Source organism: Mesoplodon bidens (assembly GCF_964165515.1).
Source record: "Mesoplodon bidens genome assembly, chromosome: 13".
NCBI classification, from domain to species: domain Eukaryota; kingdom Metazoa; phylum Chordata; class Mammalia; order Artiodactyla; family Ziphiidae; genus Mesoplodon; species Mesoplodon bidens.
The window spans coordinates 53,309,824-53,329,149 of record NC_138169.1 but is presented as its reverse complement, the minus strand read 5'-3'; positions in this window follow the sequence as shown (position 1 = coordinate 53,329,149).

Here is a 19,326-nt window from a genome sequence, read left to right as displayed (position 1 = left end):
AGAAAGAAGCAGATGAAAGTCCACTACCCTGATGACCAATCCAGGAGACAGGCATGTCCCAGACAGAGTCAGGGTACAAGTGTGCATTACTGCCCACAGGTCCCACTAAGCATCTGACTCTGACGAATCTAACTGGTTGCTCCTCTTTCTATGGAGAGGGACCAATGAGAAGAAAAAGAGGACAGTAGTTACTTTTCCAGTCTTTCCAGAAGGTAGAAACGTTGTCAGAAAGTCCCTCATTTCTTGTCCAGGGGAAGGAGCATTGGTACAAGGTAAAGAACCTCTTCTACCAGTCACACCTGGCATTAGGCTTTAATTCATTAAGTAATATTTTGTTAATTGTTTTGTTTTTCCTAAGAGCTCTGAGCTCCCCTTATTGTATTTTATTGTAGTTTATAATTCTAAAGACCTTCAGGATACTATCTGGGTTTCATACATTTCAGTCATAAATGACTTGCTCAAGTATTGTTTTCTATATTAATAAAAAACTGCAGATGTGATCTTCCTGTCCCAGAACAGGAGGTAAAGAAGTGTATCATATGGAAGCCTGAGCTGCTCCTAAGCTCTTCCTTAACAATGTGGTTGTGTTTAATTTCATCATCTCTTATTTTACTAACTCCTCAATGTGAACAAGTCTTCTCTCCTTTGTCTCTTTCTTCTTAAATTAGAAGTAAATTCTAATTAAGGATAATGGCTCATTGTTTCCTGGTTAACCTAGGCTTTCCTGGAAGGTGACAAAAAACACACACTCCACCCTCCCTTCAGTCAAAAGCCACATTTCCCAATCTCATTAATAATAAACCTGTGCCTCTCAACCAGAGTGTGTGTGATTTGCATCTGAGAAATAAATTGTGCTCCAGGACAGTTCATTCACCCAGCAGGGCTTAGTCCCCTGTGACATCCCAATTCAGGACAGCAAGGGAGGAAATAATAGAGGCACCTGGAATCCATTCATTCAGTGCATATTTGCTAAGCACCTACTATACTTAAGGCAATGTGATTTATTGAGGGAAGAGGGGCATGAAAAGATATAAAACCCAGATCCTGCCTTCAGGCAGCCTTACTTTTAGAATAGCAAATAAGCATTGCAAAAATTCACCAAAATGACAGACTATGACAAATGTCATTATGAAAGATATTTCAAAGATGGTAGAGAGAACTTTCAAGTTGACTATCAGTAATTTTACATCCCAATTTAAAACCATCATCATCATCCCACCCCAGTGACCCCACTCCTTAAAAGAAACTCAATTACAAGGAAAGTAGTGTTTAAGTTAAATTATACCTATGATGTGGGAGTGTGCTAGAATATACTAGCTCAAAAGAGAGGTAATGGTAATTCCAGTAATACAAGACGATGTGAGTTAAAGGTCCAGAGAAACAGGAAAATTGATTAGAGCAGCAAGACTGAGAAGACGTACATGGGAAATATGACTTAGATTAGGACCTTCACTAAGACAAAAAGTAATAGCCACGAGTTTGAATTATCTTCTCATAGTAAAAATTCGTGAAGCTGAAAGCAGAACTTCATGGCAAATTTGTGAATGTAATTGACTTTACAGTATGGATGAGGGACAAGGGGAGCTTCAGGTGGGCTGCTATAATGAGCTGAACCTATGATGCTGTAACGGCAGATACTCTTGGTGGGTGAAGTTTAGTAAAAGTATATGCTCACTAGTTTACAGCCAATTAGAAGTTGGAAATAAAGCTTGATTAATAACTTCTGTGTGTCCAATTAGAATTGAAAGATTAGGATGTATTAGGGTGATAGTTTGAAAAAAATCAGTATAAACCTCTCTCAAATTTCATTTTGTTTCCGTTGTAAATAATAACAAGCTAAGGGGAAAAAATCACAAAATTTAGGCATCACTAGCTCTCTCTTCAGCATTTCTAGAACTCTTTTTAATAGGAGGAGATGCTAGGATGAAAATACCGGTTCCTACTGATCCCTCAGAAACTGCAAGTCACCAGACCTAGGAACAAGATCAGGCATTTCCCGATTGTGTGTATCTCGGTGTGTATATTTGCCTGAGAGATTCTGTATAGATTTTATTTGAGGAGTGGAGAGGAGGAGATGGCATGTGGTGAGGAAGGAGATGAAGAAAACTGCTGACTCAAACCAAAACTTAAACAAAGGACTTTTCCTGTTGGGAGTTAGGGCCTCCTGGGGCAAGTAACACAGGTGATGCCTTTTGTTTTGAAATGTCTGGAAGTCGTTTATGGCATCTGTAGGGATGTTTCACTGCAGTCCTTAACTTTGTTCCCATTGTTCAAAACATTTTGTGTGTATAAAGGCCTTACTTTTAATGAGTGTCCAACTCATATTAATGGAGTGATTACATGAAAAAATATATGACTGAGTAATAAAAAGCAGAGAGTTCTGAGGCCTAATCAACCAGGTCATAAGGTCGCATGCAAACTCTGACTTTGGTTTATGGTATATTTCATGTGGAAGAATCTTCTCTCCCTTTTGAGATTTGGACTCTCTAAGAAAAGTAATATGAGTTCGTCTAGTCCTATACCCTTTCTCTGCAAAATAGTTTGTCAGGAATAGCTCTTGGTCCAATATGAAACAAAGGGAATGTGCTTCCAAATATCAAAAATCCATGTCCTCCTCTCTCTCTATCTCCATAATTTATTTGCAAGAATTTATGATGACTTCTGGAGTAGAGAGGTTATGGGCAGGAGTAAGTGAGATATTTTCCAGAATCAGTATGAACTTAATGGCTGAACTCTTCTTCTGAGCCAGTATCTCACTGTGTACTAGTGACCTGAAGTCTGGAAACACACAGTACTCCAAAAACTCATTAACGGACACTGTGGTGTCTCCACGTTTGCTTTGGTTGAGACCAAAGTAGCTCCAGATTTGTTCCAAATGACTCCAGTCAAATATCTCTACAACCAAATAAAGATTTTGATAGCCTTCTCTTGTTTGGCAGTGCTTCTTTTTCAAAAATCATTTTCAGTTTTCAAAAAGAGAAACACAGTCCAAATGGCTCCATTATTAAAGCTAAACTTACCAGTCCACAAGCTTCAGAATGGAAAATAGATGGTTGTTTGAAATGGCAACTTAAAACTTTATTCTCTATACCTTTCACACAACCCTGTCACTAAATCATTGGAGTAGGTTGCCTGTTGGCTTCTATTTCATCTTCATTTTATATTCTGAGGATAATTGAACTCTAAGAGGATGGGTGATTTCTTTAAGACTTAGGTCCCTTCTGGCTCTAGGTTTTATAACTTTGTATCCCTCATAAATCAATAAATCTTTATGTTATAAGATTGAAAATAATAGTGACCCATTGTTCTGATGTCAATCTTATGGCAACCTAGAATTTTAACAACAGGAATAAAATCTGGAATTAAATGAAAGGTAGCTCATTGGTTTAAACAGTGATAATCAGATATCAAATCATAAATCCTAACTATGGTCATCATGAAACAATGGCACTTATGTTATTACTAAATCTTACAAGGATAGCATTTAACTCCCCAATCCCAAAGCAGATTAAAATCATCAGACTGAAAGAAAAAGGCAGCTCAATAAATCACACTCAAAGCAGGAGGTGCTATCAATAGCCTTAGAGTAAGAAAAAAGATAGAAAATTTTAGAAATTTTCACAAGAACGCCAAAACACAGCCCCGGGGTCATTTATTCTAAAAGCAAATTGCAAATTATATGAAGTAGACAACATTAATTGTTTTGAAAGCTATTTAGTATACTACCCTTTTTAAGAAATCAAAGAAGTAGAACACACTTTAACTATATAATCATCAAAACGAGTAAACTATTCTAAAAGTTCTGGTAAATGAAGTATTTATTTTTAACACATTTTTATACATGTTGGAGAATGTTATTTATATGTAATAGATATTTCCACTGTTGTGACTGATCAACAAAGTTTAATATATAATTTTTATATTATATATTTTTTATAACATAGATTTCTGGATTTTTAAAAAAATTGCCATTCTCCTTTCTAACTTTCTGGGCTCAATTCCACTTGAATGCTTTCTATACATCCATTCTTGGCTTCATTATGAGCTCTCTCACATCCACAATGTGGTTTAAACTTGGGGGTTCTAGTAAACATAGAAAACCTTAAGAAAAAACCCTCTAAACAATGCCATTTCACCATTAACTCTTCATCTTTCCAACTAATTAATGGCAGCTCTTCCAAACATAAGATGTTATCAGATATCAAGAAAGGCCTACAGGGTGGCATTGGTAGTTCAGAAGATGATGAAAGATTCCAGGCGGGTGGAACCTTGGTGGGGTTGGAGTTTTCAGTGCTTAGGTAGGTCAGGAGAAGAAGCAGGATCTACCCTTGGTAATGGCAGATCCAATCAAGAAGAGAAGAGCCGGAGGAGGTTTGGTATGGAGGGAGGATGAAGACCATGAATTGAAACAATTTCAGAGAAAGCAAAATTGAAAATGGTAACTATGACACCTTCCAGTTTGTAAAAACTCTGGGATGGAAATGATAAGAAGGATGGGAGCCTGCCTTAAAATTTTGTCAAAAGGGCAATTCTGCAACAATTTAAAGCTTAGCTCAGTCTCTTACCACTGCACAATCTAAAATCTGTCTGGGAAATAGTTGCTGTCCACACATTCCCCTTATGGCCCAAGGGCACATTTTTGACAGTTAATTGGCGATGGTTAACATCAGTCTTTAGGTGCAGGAGAAGATCAGTTGGGACCAAGGTTAGGGGATAGCCTTTTCCCAGGGTTAAGAGACACTTCCCCTCCCACCCCCGGGGAGCAGTGTGAAAGTATCTATCTGCCAACAACAATTCTGATATTCTGAGTTAATTGGCCATGAGCTGGCCACAGATTTTTTCCCAAAATGGTACAGATGAACCTATTTACAGGGCAGGAATAGAGACACAGACGTAGGGAACGGATGTATGGACACAAGGCGGAGGTGGTGGGGGGATGAACTGGGAGATTGGGATTGACATATGTGCACTGCCATGTGTGAAACAAATAACTAGTGGGAACCTGCTGTAAAGAGCAGGGAACTCAGCTCTGTGGTCTGTGGTTACCTAGATGGATGGGATGAGGGATGGAGGGGGGTCCACGAGGGAGGGGTTTTATGTATACATATAGCTCGTTCACTTCATTGTACAACAGAAACTAACATAACATTGTAAAGCACATATACTTCAATTAAAAAAAAAAGTTTATTGTGGAACCCACTGACGTCCTACTCTTGAACAGAATAGACCAACTGCTGTTTGTGGTTTGGCTTATCTAGACCTGGTCAGATCTCCTGCCATTTGGTGGAGAGCAGTTTTAGAAGAGGAGCTTGCTGAGAACAGTGTGTATGTAAGAGAGAGTGTGTCTAATTCTGGAACTGGGGAGGGGTGTTGGTTTCTAGAAGTAAGAAATATTGAGTCAGTGTATCCCTTCCTCCTACTCTCCACATTCTCTAAGCTCAGATATCAACTCCTGTGAAAAGCTTTCCATTATGCCCCAAAATCCAATTTAGATGTCTCTTCTTTGTGCTCCCGTGATGTTACAGTAGTTTTGATGCCCTCTTATAATTGCCTAAGTGCTTGTCACTATCTGTATTCTTCACTAAGATGTGAACTGCCTTTGGGTAGAAACAGGCTCTTTAACAATGTTGGCTCCCTAGTTCCTCAGGTATGCAATATTTATTGCATACATTAGGAAGTAGGCAACAAATATTTGTTGAGTGTGTGGGTACCTAAATCAAACCATCTCCATGGCTGCCTACTCTTTCTATACATCCAGCCATCTGGCCATGGCCTCAATTCTGTCAGTCTACTGAGATTGAAGATGATGACAGTGTCACCACCCATGTGTCACCACGTAACTGACCACAATCTGCTCTCAACCTACCTCTTCCTCAAGTACCAACTCAACCACCACCTTTTCTATTGAGCCATGCCCAGCTGCTCCAGGTCAAAATGATGTTTCTCTTCTCTGATTTCTGGCACCCAGTGTTTGGAATTTATACAACTAACTCTTGATATGACACACTTTATTTTGTGTGATGTTTGTGGGTCTGGTTTCTGTGAGCACCTCCCACGTAAGGTTCACATCTTATCTTTTTCTTTTATTCCTTTTGTGCATCTAAGCACTGTCTGGGCACAGAGAGCTCCTCCAAACAGTACTGACTGGCATAAAATGATCCTAGTCTACATGAAAGCGTAAATTCTGAGGGCAGTCAAGTTCTACCTGGATTTTCACTGGAGAGACTGGATTTCTGGTGATGAATAAAGCTGCTGTGGCAATGGATATGCGAAGAGTTGGAACGTAATTGGAAGAGGCAGAACTGTCCTTTTGTTATTTTGTTATAAATAAACTCCCACAGTGGAAACTTGTTAACCTCAGTCCTTGCTTTCACATCTACTTATATGCAAGACCTCCCTCAACAAATCAATCTTTACACTGCAGTGGCACTCTCTTGAAAAGATATGTTTGGCTTAGCCACTGTTGATATTTGTTCTTGAAATCTCGGTTATATGTCATGGTACACTCTGAGAGCAGAAATGGAGACGCTTAGTTTATATGCACAGAGGACGGCCAAGACGCAAACAGAAAAAGACGGTCCACAACAGGGCAGTGGGGGTGGCGGGAGCTGAACAGCACTTAATATGTTGTGATGTATTGAATCTATGAAACTCCTGTTCAATAGCTAGTCAAAGTAAATTTAGAAGGACACAGGAAAGGGATTTATTTTTTCATCATTGTAAAAATTATTGCGTATGCTGTTGGTCATGGTCTAATGGTGCCCTTTTGAGGTCCCAGTGCCCTTAGAATCCCAAATAGCACTATTGACATGATTAGGTGAGGTTTGTTCAATATATTTAAGTCTCCAGAGAACTACAGTTTTATTGGTACTTTGGGAGTGGGCTCTCTTGCTGTGTTTTATTCTGAAAAGAATAAGCTAAAGAGCTTGACACTCTCTCAAGGTAAAGTACTTGATCTCTTCTCCTCTAGTGCATAAATTTATTGGAGAATTTCCCATATTTGGGCTGCAATTATTTACATACATGTCTGTTTTGCTCATCAGACAGTGAGTGTTTGCATCAAAGACTGTATCTTATTCATTTATTTTTCCCTAATAGAGTGGCATAGTGCCCAGTACATAGGAGACCCTCATGAAATGTTTGCTGAACAAGAAGACATCTTAATATCCACGAAAAATGTGCCTATGTGAAGGAATAAACAAAAAAGGTAGATGAAAGCTATTTTGAGCCAACTTAAGAAAAATGCAGACACTATTAGATAATTAATTAAATTTTAATTTTCCTGTAAGTAGTCTCCAGAGAAACATGCTATTTTAGAATTGTACCCCCTAGATTAAGATACTGTGTAAATATTTCCTGTGGGCCTACTTTTATGCTAGATGGCATGGGAAAAAAATTGAATAAAACACGGTCTCTACAGCAAAAATATTGGGTACCATCTGGAGAGAAAAGGCCCAAGAAAGAACCCAGTGAAGAACTCAGTGAAGTATAATGGGAATCAAAAGAGGTCAGAATAGGACAAAATTACATGAGCCACTGCTATCAGGAAGGCATTAGGAGGAGCTAAAAAATTCATTACAATGAAGTGAGTTTATAAATGATGTGGGTGAGCATTAACTGAATCATGCTGCTATTTTATAGAAGATTCAAGATAGGAATGTTAGACATTGTTTCTTGCAAAGAAAATGTTCTTCAGTGCTGTTGGAGAACCCTCAGATCATCAGGTTTTCTTTAGGTTTATTAGTGAACAAACTTGTCTTCAGAAAGACAGAGTGGTATTCTGCTAAGGAAAGCTGTGCTGAATCTAAACACCTTGATGCTTTCCCTCAAACCTACTGTTAGCTGTGTGACCTTGATAAAGTTAGTTAACCTCTCTGGACCACACTTTCCTCTTTTAAAATGTTGACATAAGAAAAACCTGCCCAGACTTCACCCCAGGACATGGCAAGCTTTAAATTATGTATAAAGACAGGAAGTGACCTCATCCTTCAGCCTTTATAGGACCATGTCTCAGACAAAAAGTGAGAGAGCTGTGTAATTGTTGTTCTTCTGCACAGGTACTGATTTTTCAGGCATTCAGGACACTTTCTCCCACCACTCAATTTTTATTTACATTTAGAAGTCAGAAATTCTTAGAACACATTCAAGCATTTATGTGTGCATATTCTGGCATGAGGAAGAGGGTTCTCCACAAGCAGAATCTCACATGTCACAAGGGAGTGGGATCAGGGGGAATGTCAGAAGAGCCTGGATTAATGGATACATTAGCAATTTCATTTTTTATCCATCTTTCAGTTTGGAATATAACTAAGACAATAGGAGTAGGAGTAAGTTCAAATTCTGTAGCAGTAGTCTGCAGTAAATGCATGTCTGATGGAAAGTAAGAACTGGGGACAGAACTGCTTTAGAGTAATCCAAGAGAAATCTGAAACAATATATATTTGTAGTTAGTTCCGTGTGGCTGAAGTCAACCTATTCAAAGATGTACAAACAGGAAAAAATAGAAAAAAAAGGAAGGAGGATCTCTGGAAATCATCAACTATAGAATCAAGAGATTGGATAGGATACAAGAATGTGTGACCTCTTCTAAAAAGTGCAGAGGTCCCTAAAGAGGGATCTATCAGGCTAAGATGCAAGTTCTAGAAAACAAAAGGAAAGGAAGATTGATACAATATTAATGTATAGAAGGAAATAAAAATAAAATTCAAAAGCCTGATGGAACATGTAAAAAGAAGAATTGATTTTAAATAACTAGGATTCAATCACTGATTTGAAGGACAAATTAAGAAAATAATGCAGATAGTAAAGACCAAAGTCCTAAAATAGATCATAATGCATGTAGAGAACCCAAAATAGGCATGACATGTACAGATAAAAAGTGTTTCTAAAAAAGAGAAAAGAACAATGAAAGCAGAGAAAAACATCATTCCAATTGGATTTTTTTTCTTTGAACTTGACAAAATGATTCTAAACTTCATGTGGATGAGTAATAGAAAATAATAGCCAAGACAAATTAGAAGAAGAAGAGTATTGGGGGAATTTACTTCACCATATAATAAAACATTATAGATTTCTAGTACAAGATTGCATACCCAGCAGGTTCTCACTTCAGCTTTCTCTAAAATCTCCACTGAAATACTGAGATGAAAGCTTTGAGGTATGACAAGGAATAAACCAAAAATAGTGATGAGGAAAGGCAGCAGCAAATATGAAAGAGCACAGAAATTTGGGGAACATGAAAATGAATGGGAACATGTTTGCAGACAATATGAGAGGAATGAAACTTACATGGCCTGGCAGAATCTAGAAAGGGCTGTGGACAACATGGAACATGGTCTGCCTTTCAGAATCCTGAATGGATGGTCTTTGGGCTCAGTGGTGGACACACACACGGTAGACAGCAGGTGTGAAAGTTAGGGCTGACCAAAAAAATAAATAAATAAATAAATAAAGGCTGATTAAAGTTTTGTGAATGGAGCAGTTGAATAGGGTGACATTTCCACCTTTGTCCCCAACTACTCTAATGTGTTCTCCTTCCTTGTGTTAGATAAAGGCAGCCCGACATGTATCCCTAGGCACAACAGTAGAATATTATTCTCAACAGAAATGGAGTGAATCATTGAAGATACATAGAATGGTGATGTTGAAACCTTGGAGTAAATTCTTCCTCATCTGGCATTTGGGAACCCTTAACTTTAGAGTCGGTATCATCTCATTTGGGGGAAATTAAAAGAAAGTTATCAAGAGAAATTAAGCCCAACAGACAAAACATCTAATACTGGTATGTAAGATCTCTCTATCATAACAAAAACCCTAAAGCAAAATCTTAGCTCCAGGAAAATGAGGGTACAAAGCAAAAGACTGGAACCCAAGAGGCCATTCAAGACATGTCCTAGACTGACAGCCTTGTAAGCAGGCTTATAGAAGACCCAGGCCAGGATAGACCAAGAGGACAGGGATCTTCCGAAACAAAGGCAATTTGGAAAAAAGTGGTAATTGATAGAATAACTGATGTAGTGTTGCCTCAGCCCATGGAGGCTTCTACAACAAAATACCATAGACTGTGTGGCTTATAAACAGACATATAAATTAATTTCTCACAGTCTGGAAGCTGAAAAGTACAAGATCAAGTCAGCAGAAAATTCAGTGTCTGGTGAGAGTGCACTTCCTGCCTCATAGACAGACATCTTTTTGTTAAGGAGATGAAGAGGCTAGAGGTAGGTAATATAAAAGAATTAAATTTCCAGTCCTAAGAGCAGGAAATTAGTTGATAATGTCTAAAATAATAAATAAAAGTTATTCTTTGTGTTCTTTGAGATTTGGAGTTTATAAGAAATATACCCCCCCAAAAGAACTAAAATTGGTTCCCTCTGGAGAGCAGAACTGGGGGATTGAGGAGGATGGGCCAGGGCAAATGTCTTTTATTATAAATAATACTCTTAGTTTAGGAGATACTTTCCAGATATTTTTGTTTCGTTAATGTTTTAATATGAACTAAAAATCTACTTTATTAAAATTAGTTTTTATTTTTATTAGAATCATGTTAATTTTCAGTTTAACTTAGAGAAAATTTCCATGCTTATGACTGTGAGCAGTCTTATCCAAGAACATCGTTCCTTCTTTTCAAGTCACTTTTATGTCCCTCAGAAGAATTTTGCTATTTATGTGAAGAAACACCAAAAAATGAATGAAAATAGAGTTAAAGCCCTTAAAATAGATTTCATAAGATAAATAACATAACAATGATCAAATGGATCCATCATCCTCATTAAAAGTAAACAACTGAGTTTTTAATACACCCATGGATAGAAACTTCATTTAGAACATAAAATAAAACCCAAACTTCTGTTGAATGAAAAAGAAACACCTACAACAAAGTGACTTGGAACTGACAACAGAAAATATGGGCAAAGGCAAACCAGACTTATACAAAGAAAAAGATAGCAAGTATCACATTCCTAGTGATACATAGGTTTGAATTCAAGGTAAAAGCATTAAAAGGGACAAAAAACGCACATTTTAATTATTGAATGATAAAATGTCAAATGCACAGAAATTTTTAAGAAACTATTAATTTTAAAAAATTAATTTAAATTATCCATTAATTTCACATACACAGCATAGAGCAAAGACCACCGGTAGTATACAGGAGATTGAGAAAAAAACATATTCATATCAGGAGACTGTAATTTACCTCTCTCAGTCTATAAAGGCTGCATATATTCCAGACCAGTAATTGTTCTCCAGCATGTTTGCACTAATCTACTTTCTCACCAAATGTGCAGGAGGGACTTGCCTGTCCATACCATTCACCACCAATATTTAGGATTATCTAGCTTTTCCAAATTCTGTTGGCTCTAGTAGATGCAAAATAATATCTCATGTTTTGTGCTTTATTTTACATTTCACTGTTTTCTAATAACTTTGAATATATTTGCTTATGAATTTCAGTCTTTTGCCTCACCTCATCCACAAATTTCCTGTTTTTATTATTTTTCCATTGTTTTACTTGAGTAGCTGACTTGTTCTAATTGATTTTCAGGAGTTACTTACAATTCCTAGATATATCATCCTAATCCACAGCCAGTATCAGATATCCTAAATATCTTCCCGATTGTGTCACTTGCTCTTTATTTTTGCCTATGCTGTCCATCATTGAATGGAAAAACAATTTAAATTTAATCAAATTGATCACTTCTTCCTTATGGCTTGTGACTTTTTTTTTTTTTTACTTTCTCATTTTACTTTATTCGGGTATAAAGTATATACAACAAAATGCATTCATGTGTAGGTGTAACTACTACCACAATCAAGACATAGACTATTTCCATCAACCCAAAAAGTTCCTTTATACCCCTTTTCAGTCACTCTTCACCATTCCTAACTCCGGAAGACTTACTGATATGCATTCTCTCACTGTAGGCTTGTTTTGCCTGTCCTAGGAGTTCATATATATATAAGGAAATCATACAGTATGTACTCCTTTGTGCCAGGCTTCTTTCACTTAGCATAGGTGGTTCAAATATATTGTTTTGCTAATCAGTGGTTTCCTTTTTATGGATACAGCACAATTTGTTTATCCATTGGCTTGATGATAGACATTTAATTTGTGTCCAGTTTTCAGTTATTATTATTAAAGGGACTTTGAATATTTGTGCCCAAGTCATTTTGTTTAAAAAAGTTTTCATTTCTTTTTTAATAAACATATTTTATTGTCTGAAAAATGTATGTATAACTTTATAAGAGACTATCAAAATGTTTTCCAAAGTGGTTGTCCCACTTTAACTCCTGCTGACAAACTAAAAAGGTATTAGTTACCCCAGATTCTTGCCAAGATATGGTATGATTAGACTTTTAAATTTCATTACATATAGTAGGTATGTACTTCCATCTCATCGTGATTTTTAATTGAATTATCCTGAAGACTGGTGATGCTGAGAATATTTTCATGTGTTTCTGAGTATGTTTTTTTGTGCTGTAATTAGGTCTGCACAAAAGTTCTTTGATAGATACGTTTTGCAAATATTGTCTCCCAATCAGTTGTTTGCCTTTGAATACTTTAATGTTATCTTTTGGAAGACAGACTTTTAAATTTTTTATTGTTGAATTTATCATTTTATTTTCTTGTATAGTTCTAGGAAATTATTGCCCTACCACAACTTCAAAAAGGCACTCCCTATGTTTTATTTTTTTTTGAAGTTTTATAGCTTTAGCTTTCAGATTTAAATTTATGAAACATTTCAAGTAAATTCTTATAAGTGGTGTGAAGTCAAGGTCAAGATTCATTTATTTTCCCAGAGGATAACCAGTTGTCCCAAGAGCATATGGTCAACAGCCTCACTTCTCAACATTGGGAATATTTGTCCCATATTTATTTTTTTAATACTCTCTGCTGATCCATGGATCTATATATTAGGCCTTAGGCAAAAAGCAAACTCTTGACCGATGTAGCTTTATAGTAAACTTGAAATCAGACAGCGTAAGTCTTCCAATTTTTTCAATATTTAAAAGCTTTTTGGTTACTATAGGTTCTTTGTATGGCACATAAATTATAGAAATATGTCAATTTATGAAAAAAATCTTGCTGAGATTTTGATTAGGCCTGTGTTGAATCTATAAATAAATCTGGAGAGAATTTACACGTTAACAATATTGTCATGATCCAAGAACATGGGCTATCTCTCTATTTTTAAAAGTCTACTTTAATATCTTTTGTGATGTATGGTTCTCAGTGTACTGGTTTTGCACATATTTTGTTAAATTGATCCTTAGTTATTTGCTGTTTTTAGTGCTATAGTAAATAGTTTTTAAACTTTATTTTCCAATAATTTTTGCAAAAATATAGAAGCTGATGGTTATATTGACTTAGTATCCTGAGACCCATTTAAACTCTTATTGGATTTTGGTATATCTCCTAGGATTTTCTGAATAAACAATCATATCGTCTGTGAATAAAGACGGCTTATTTCTTCCTTTCTAATCTGAATGTCCTTCTTTGGCATGCCTTATTGCACTGATTAGCATTCTCTGTACAATGTAAAACTCAAGTGGTGAGAGCAGACAACTTTACTTGTCTCTATCCTAGGGAGTGAACCATTCAGTTTCACTGTTAACTCTGTTACCTGTATGTTTATCAGATTGAGGAAGCTCCTTTCTAATTCTGGTTTACTGAGAATTTTTAAAATGAATGTCTGTTGAAATTTGTCAAATGTTTTTTCTGAATATATTAAGAAGATTGTTTTATCTTTTTTGTTCCAATAATACTGAATTATGTTGTTTGACTTTTAAATGTTAAACTAGCATTATATTCATAGAACAAACTTCCCTTTGTCAAATGTAATATCCTTTATCTATATATTGCTGTATCTTTCCATTCCCCTATGGTTTCTGCTTTTAAATTTTTATTTTTGAATTTGCTATCAATTGTATATCACAGACATTGAACTACACATTTCTAAAACCTTAATATTTTTAATTTTATATATAGAATTTTAATCTAGAATCCATTTTTGTATGTGGTGTTAGGTAGTGATACAGTGTTGTTATTCTCCATGGTATAGACCAGTTTTCCAAAGCTGTTTAAGAATTTGTGTTTCCTCTCATTGATTTCTATTGCCACCTTTATTGTATAGTATGCTTCCAAATATATGTCAGTGTCTCTGTTACTAATGATGTTTCACTGATCCATTTTTTCAGTCCTTATAAGAAAACCATACTCTTTTTTTCACTATTTTAATATAGCTTTATTTTTTTCTTACTTACTTGTGTGATTATGTACTCCCTCTCACAAACTTTAATTTTCTTTTATAAGTATATTTAGTTCTTCTTGGACTTTTATTCTTTGATCTAAATTTTATATTGTTTACTGAGTTAAACAGTAAATGTAACTGAATATTTTAGTGGAATCACATTTTAATTATAGACTAAATTGAGAAATAATTTACACACAAATAATGTTTGATTATCTCATCCAAGAACAATGACTTTTCATTTACTTAACTTATCTTCTGGGTACTTTCTTCACATTCTAAACATTTTAAATAAACGGTGTTATTATTTTGATTAATTCTTATGTATAATATTGGTTTTCTGGGGAACTGTATTTTACTTTTCACTTATAATTTCCAGGTGATTATTGCTGGTGGTAAATTTTTACTAGTTTATCTGGTTAAGAAACTAGTTTACCTTGTTAAATTTAAAGTTCATCATATATATGCATATACATGATAAAAGTTGCTGAACTTTCTAAAAACTACCAGTAGCTTTATTGGGTTTTCAGAATGATAATCACATTATCTGAAAATAATGACATTTTAATTTTCCTCTGATTTCATCACTTTCCTTCCAGTAAATTCACTTAAATCTTTATGTTTTCTTCAGGTATCCTTTCATCTGTTTCTTCTATGTTTTAATATATTGAACTCACATCATTAGTTATAAGTAGCTTTCAAATTCCATTTATATCTATGCCATAATGTGTTATTTAAAAGTATGTCTGTGAATTTGTGTGTGTATTCATGCACTTACAAATGTTTGGGTGTTTTAATTTCCAGATGTATAGATTTTTATTAGACCAAAAATCTGAGATGATAATTATTTTTAAATTGTTGTCAGAAAACTCAGTGTGAATGACATTAACTTCTAAAAATTTCTTTAGATCTGAGTGAGAAAAGGGCTGGACTGTCCTGGTTATTCTCCCTTTATTTCCCTATATCCTGTCTTTACTTCTGTGCTACTGTGTGCCTTGAGAGATTCACCTCTGTGGACTAAGTCACTCAGGATCTCTGGCCTCCAGCTTCTAATTAGTTTTGTCAAATGGGAGATACTGGCAAAAGTTTACAGTGAAGGAGCAAAGAGAGAGGTAGGGTATTTACTCCCCACTTCTTCCCTGCTCTGTTACAGTTGCACAGTGTCTTCATTCCTCTAGGGCTACAGATCCTGAATGGTTTCCCCTTGACTTCACTCATCATCCATGACAAGGCACACTATTTTCTCTTACTGACTTTTCAGACTAAGGGCAGTAATTCCTTCCTGCTATTGCTGGTTCCTGGGTGTCTCACCAACATTTCTTGATTTCCCTAACTCCATCCACATGCCTGTAAAAATTGGGTAAGTCCTTTTTCAGTGTGTCGTGTGTTTCCTCTCAAAACTCATCCTGATCCATACTCAACAAGAAATGTCAAATAAAAACACGGTGGCACAATTTAGAATCATCAAAACACTTGATTAAAAACAACAAAACAAAGGAAAGGTGATGAATTCCATTCCAACATTCCATCCTCTTAAGCCTTTTCTAAACATGTCAGGCAAGCTGTGACACCTCAACCTTGAGAACTATGGGCCATTTTTCAATGTGTGCTTTAAGTAACCAACTCAACAGCAGTTAACAACACTCCCAGGCACTTGAGCTAGTATAGTAAATATGGAATTTTAAGGATGTGCTTCTTATCTCTATATATTTGCCTAATTCATTCCTTTGGAATCTAATTTGGCAGATCCTGAAACTCTTTTTGGTGCATATATTCAATATTAACTCTTTAAATTCTGTGTTCAGAATTTACCTTCTTACAGTACTATAAGCAATGGAAATTGGTGCAGAGGGCTGTGAGGAAAAAAAAAAATTCATATGTAAGTCAACTTCTCTATGTGATTTCACAAATTTTAAAAATTTTTCTTTCTGCCCCCCAAAGGATCATTCAAATTATGAGAAGACCTCCTTCCAAAGAGACATAAGGATTCAAAATTCTCAGATTCATCTTTATCTGCTCAAATATTTTCTTCCAAGATTACAAATTATACTTTTCCCCCAGCCAATACCCTTACTTAGCATATGAGCTTGATGTGGTATCTATTGCAACTCAGAAATGTGTACATCCAGATCTTATGTCTATTTTTATTCCACGCCTTGTCTATGGCTGAAAAACAAAGGGTTTCCCTTAAGACCACCTTAAAAGCTTTCTGATTCTTTGTCATGCTCTCCATGTCTTGAGGTAAGAGGTTAAATCCTTAAGCTTCTATTTTTTTTGTATTTTTTTTGTAAGTTTTTTTAGAACAGTTCAAATCAGTTGCCTCACCATCATATCCCATGTAATCACCATTATAACTATAGTAATTAAGTACCTCAACCTCAATCTCTCTTTACCTTGCCCTCCACTTGTAATTCATTCTCTCTTCATCAGTGATCATTTTAATAACTGTAACCATAGATTATCAGTGCCCTCAGGGACTTAAATGTAATTTATAAATATGAGCAATTTTATTCTAAAATTCCATCCTATAGGATATGGGGGGATGACATTCTGGGTGCCAATAATTTTATTAGTTAAGGTCCCTTCAAAAAAGAAATGCTATACTTTAAAAGGACAATATACAGAAGTGTGGGCAACCTTAGGTATCACCAAGTGACGGTTAGACAACCAGGTGCCAGAGACAGTGGAAATATGTTATCTAGGTCTGAAAGATCAAGGAAAGAAATTGGGGTTACTAGATGCTTGTGAAATAAAAAGGCACCATCCATAGGGGTAGAATCAGAGGAATATAGGCCCTGACATTCTCATCAAAATAGAAGGAAATAAGGAAAAATAAACACCTATATTTCTCTCTCTTTCAGCCCTCTGTTCTCTTGCTGGTTACTTCCAATAGCTGAACCCCACAAAAACCCAGAGGACAGGGAAGGCTGGGTGATGTATTCTATTTCAGTCAGTTTCTGGGGACACCAGGGAGGATAGAGAAGGTCATAAAATGGATCTGGGTGGAAGTGAGTGTGCTGTATCTATTTATTTGTCTAATCTGCTTGGTCGAATTTGGTAGCTATTGACATTGCTATACAAGAAAATAAGATGGTGAGAAAATATTAGACACAGTGGTATACCAACTGTAGTGGCAAAACATTCTGACAGTTAAGGTTTCCACTCCACCCAGGCATCACCAGTCACTGAGAGAATTGCTTTTCTCTTCCACTCCAGCTACTAGTATACCTGCCTTGAGGCATATACCTTTGATACTTCTTCCTAGTCTCAGGTGAGACAAATGCTCAGAATTTGATCAACCTATCAGGTGTCTTTATCTCTCCTCCTGTTCCTAGTTATCACCACCTCTGGGCTTCAGATATTTTATATGCAACTCTCAACCTTTACAGCAGCAATTCTTAGGCATGTCCTTGGCTCTGATTTCCCTCCAACATGTGATCCCTTGACTCTCTTTCATTAGTATTGTATAATTTGTCTTCCACAAAAAGTCTTCCCTTTTTACTTTTCTTCATGGATAAATCTTTGTTTATTTACTTACACTTTTTCTATCATTTCTAGGAAGTTTATATTTAAGAGATATTTTCAGTATATTCTCAATCTGCCATCTAGACACAGATGTCCCCATTGCTATTAATATTCTAATAAGTTTGCCATGAAATGAAAAGTCCTTAATTAGGAAATAGGAACCCTATAATAGGGAGAACTCATAAACTGTCCAACTTCTCAATTTTCTTCACTTGCTTATGTATGCAATTCATGTTTATGAGGGAGTATATTAACCTAGATGAAAAACATTAGCTTAAAATAAGATTTAGATGAATGGATAAAGAAGATGTGAAATATATGTATGTATACAATGGAATATTACTCAGCCATAATAATGAATGAAATTTTGCCATTTGCAGTAACATGGATGGACTTGGAGGGCATAATGCTAAGTGAAATAAGTCATACAGAGAAAGACAAATACTGTATGATATCACTTATATGTGTAGCCTCAAAAATACAGTAAACTAGTGAATATAATAAAAAAGAAGCAGACTCATAGAGAACAAACTAGTTGTTACCAGTAGAGAGAGAGAAGGAGGGAGGAGCACTATAAGGGTAGGGGATTAATAGGTACAAACTATTAGGTATAAAATAAGTTACAAAGATACATTGTACAGCACAGGAAATATAGCAAATATTTTATAATAACTATAAATAGAGTATAACCTTTAAAAATTGTGAATCACTATATTGTACACCTGTAATTTATATAATATTATAAATTGACTCTACTTCAATAAAAACATTTTTAAGGTTTATTCACATAACAGATATTTTCTTAGTAACTACTTTTGTTAGGTCCTGTGCTCATTGGGTTGAAGAAGGTGATTGCTTTACCCTAAGAAAGGCCAGAGTGAAAGGTATTTTCTTTTCTTAACCAAGCCACTTAGAGGACAAAATGTTTCATATATTTAAAAATCAAACCGGTGTAAAGTAACCTGTTTACCCTAAGTTTAGGGTAATATGCTTGCTAATACAACTTGAAAATACATTTATCCACTTCAAATCTGCAACACTGGTAGTTCAATATGGTTGATAGAGTGTTTCCGATATTCATGACACTAGTTATAACACATCTAAATTCTGACGTGGCTGCACTAGAAACTCAGCCAAAAGACCTGAAAGTATGTATTAGTAACAGACAAATCAAAGGATATTCCATCACTATGGATCACGTTTTCTAAATAGCTTCAAACAATTCTGTATTGTGAAAGACAACCTCACCTTATGATACTTAATATCTGATAGAAGAGAAGTACACAGCTGAAGTCCTCCTACATTGTGGAATCTCACAAGTGGCCAATGAAAAATACCTTTCCAGTGAGCAAACTCTCTTGAGTTGTCTTAATCCTAACTATCCTTCAAGATCCAACTCAAAACTCGTTTGTTTGTTTGTTTGTTTTTATCATGAATTATTCTCTGACTAGTACACAACAATCATCTCGTCCTTCTCCCAATGCCCAAATTTTCTTCTGGCTTTACTCATTTGGTATGCTAACCTTATGAAGTTTCCACCATTTTTGTACGT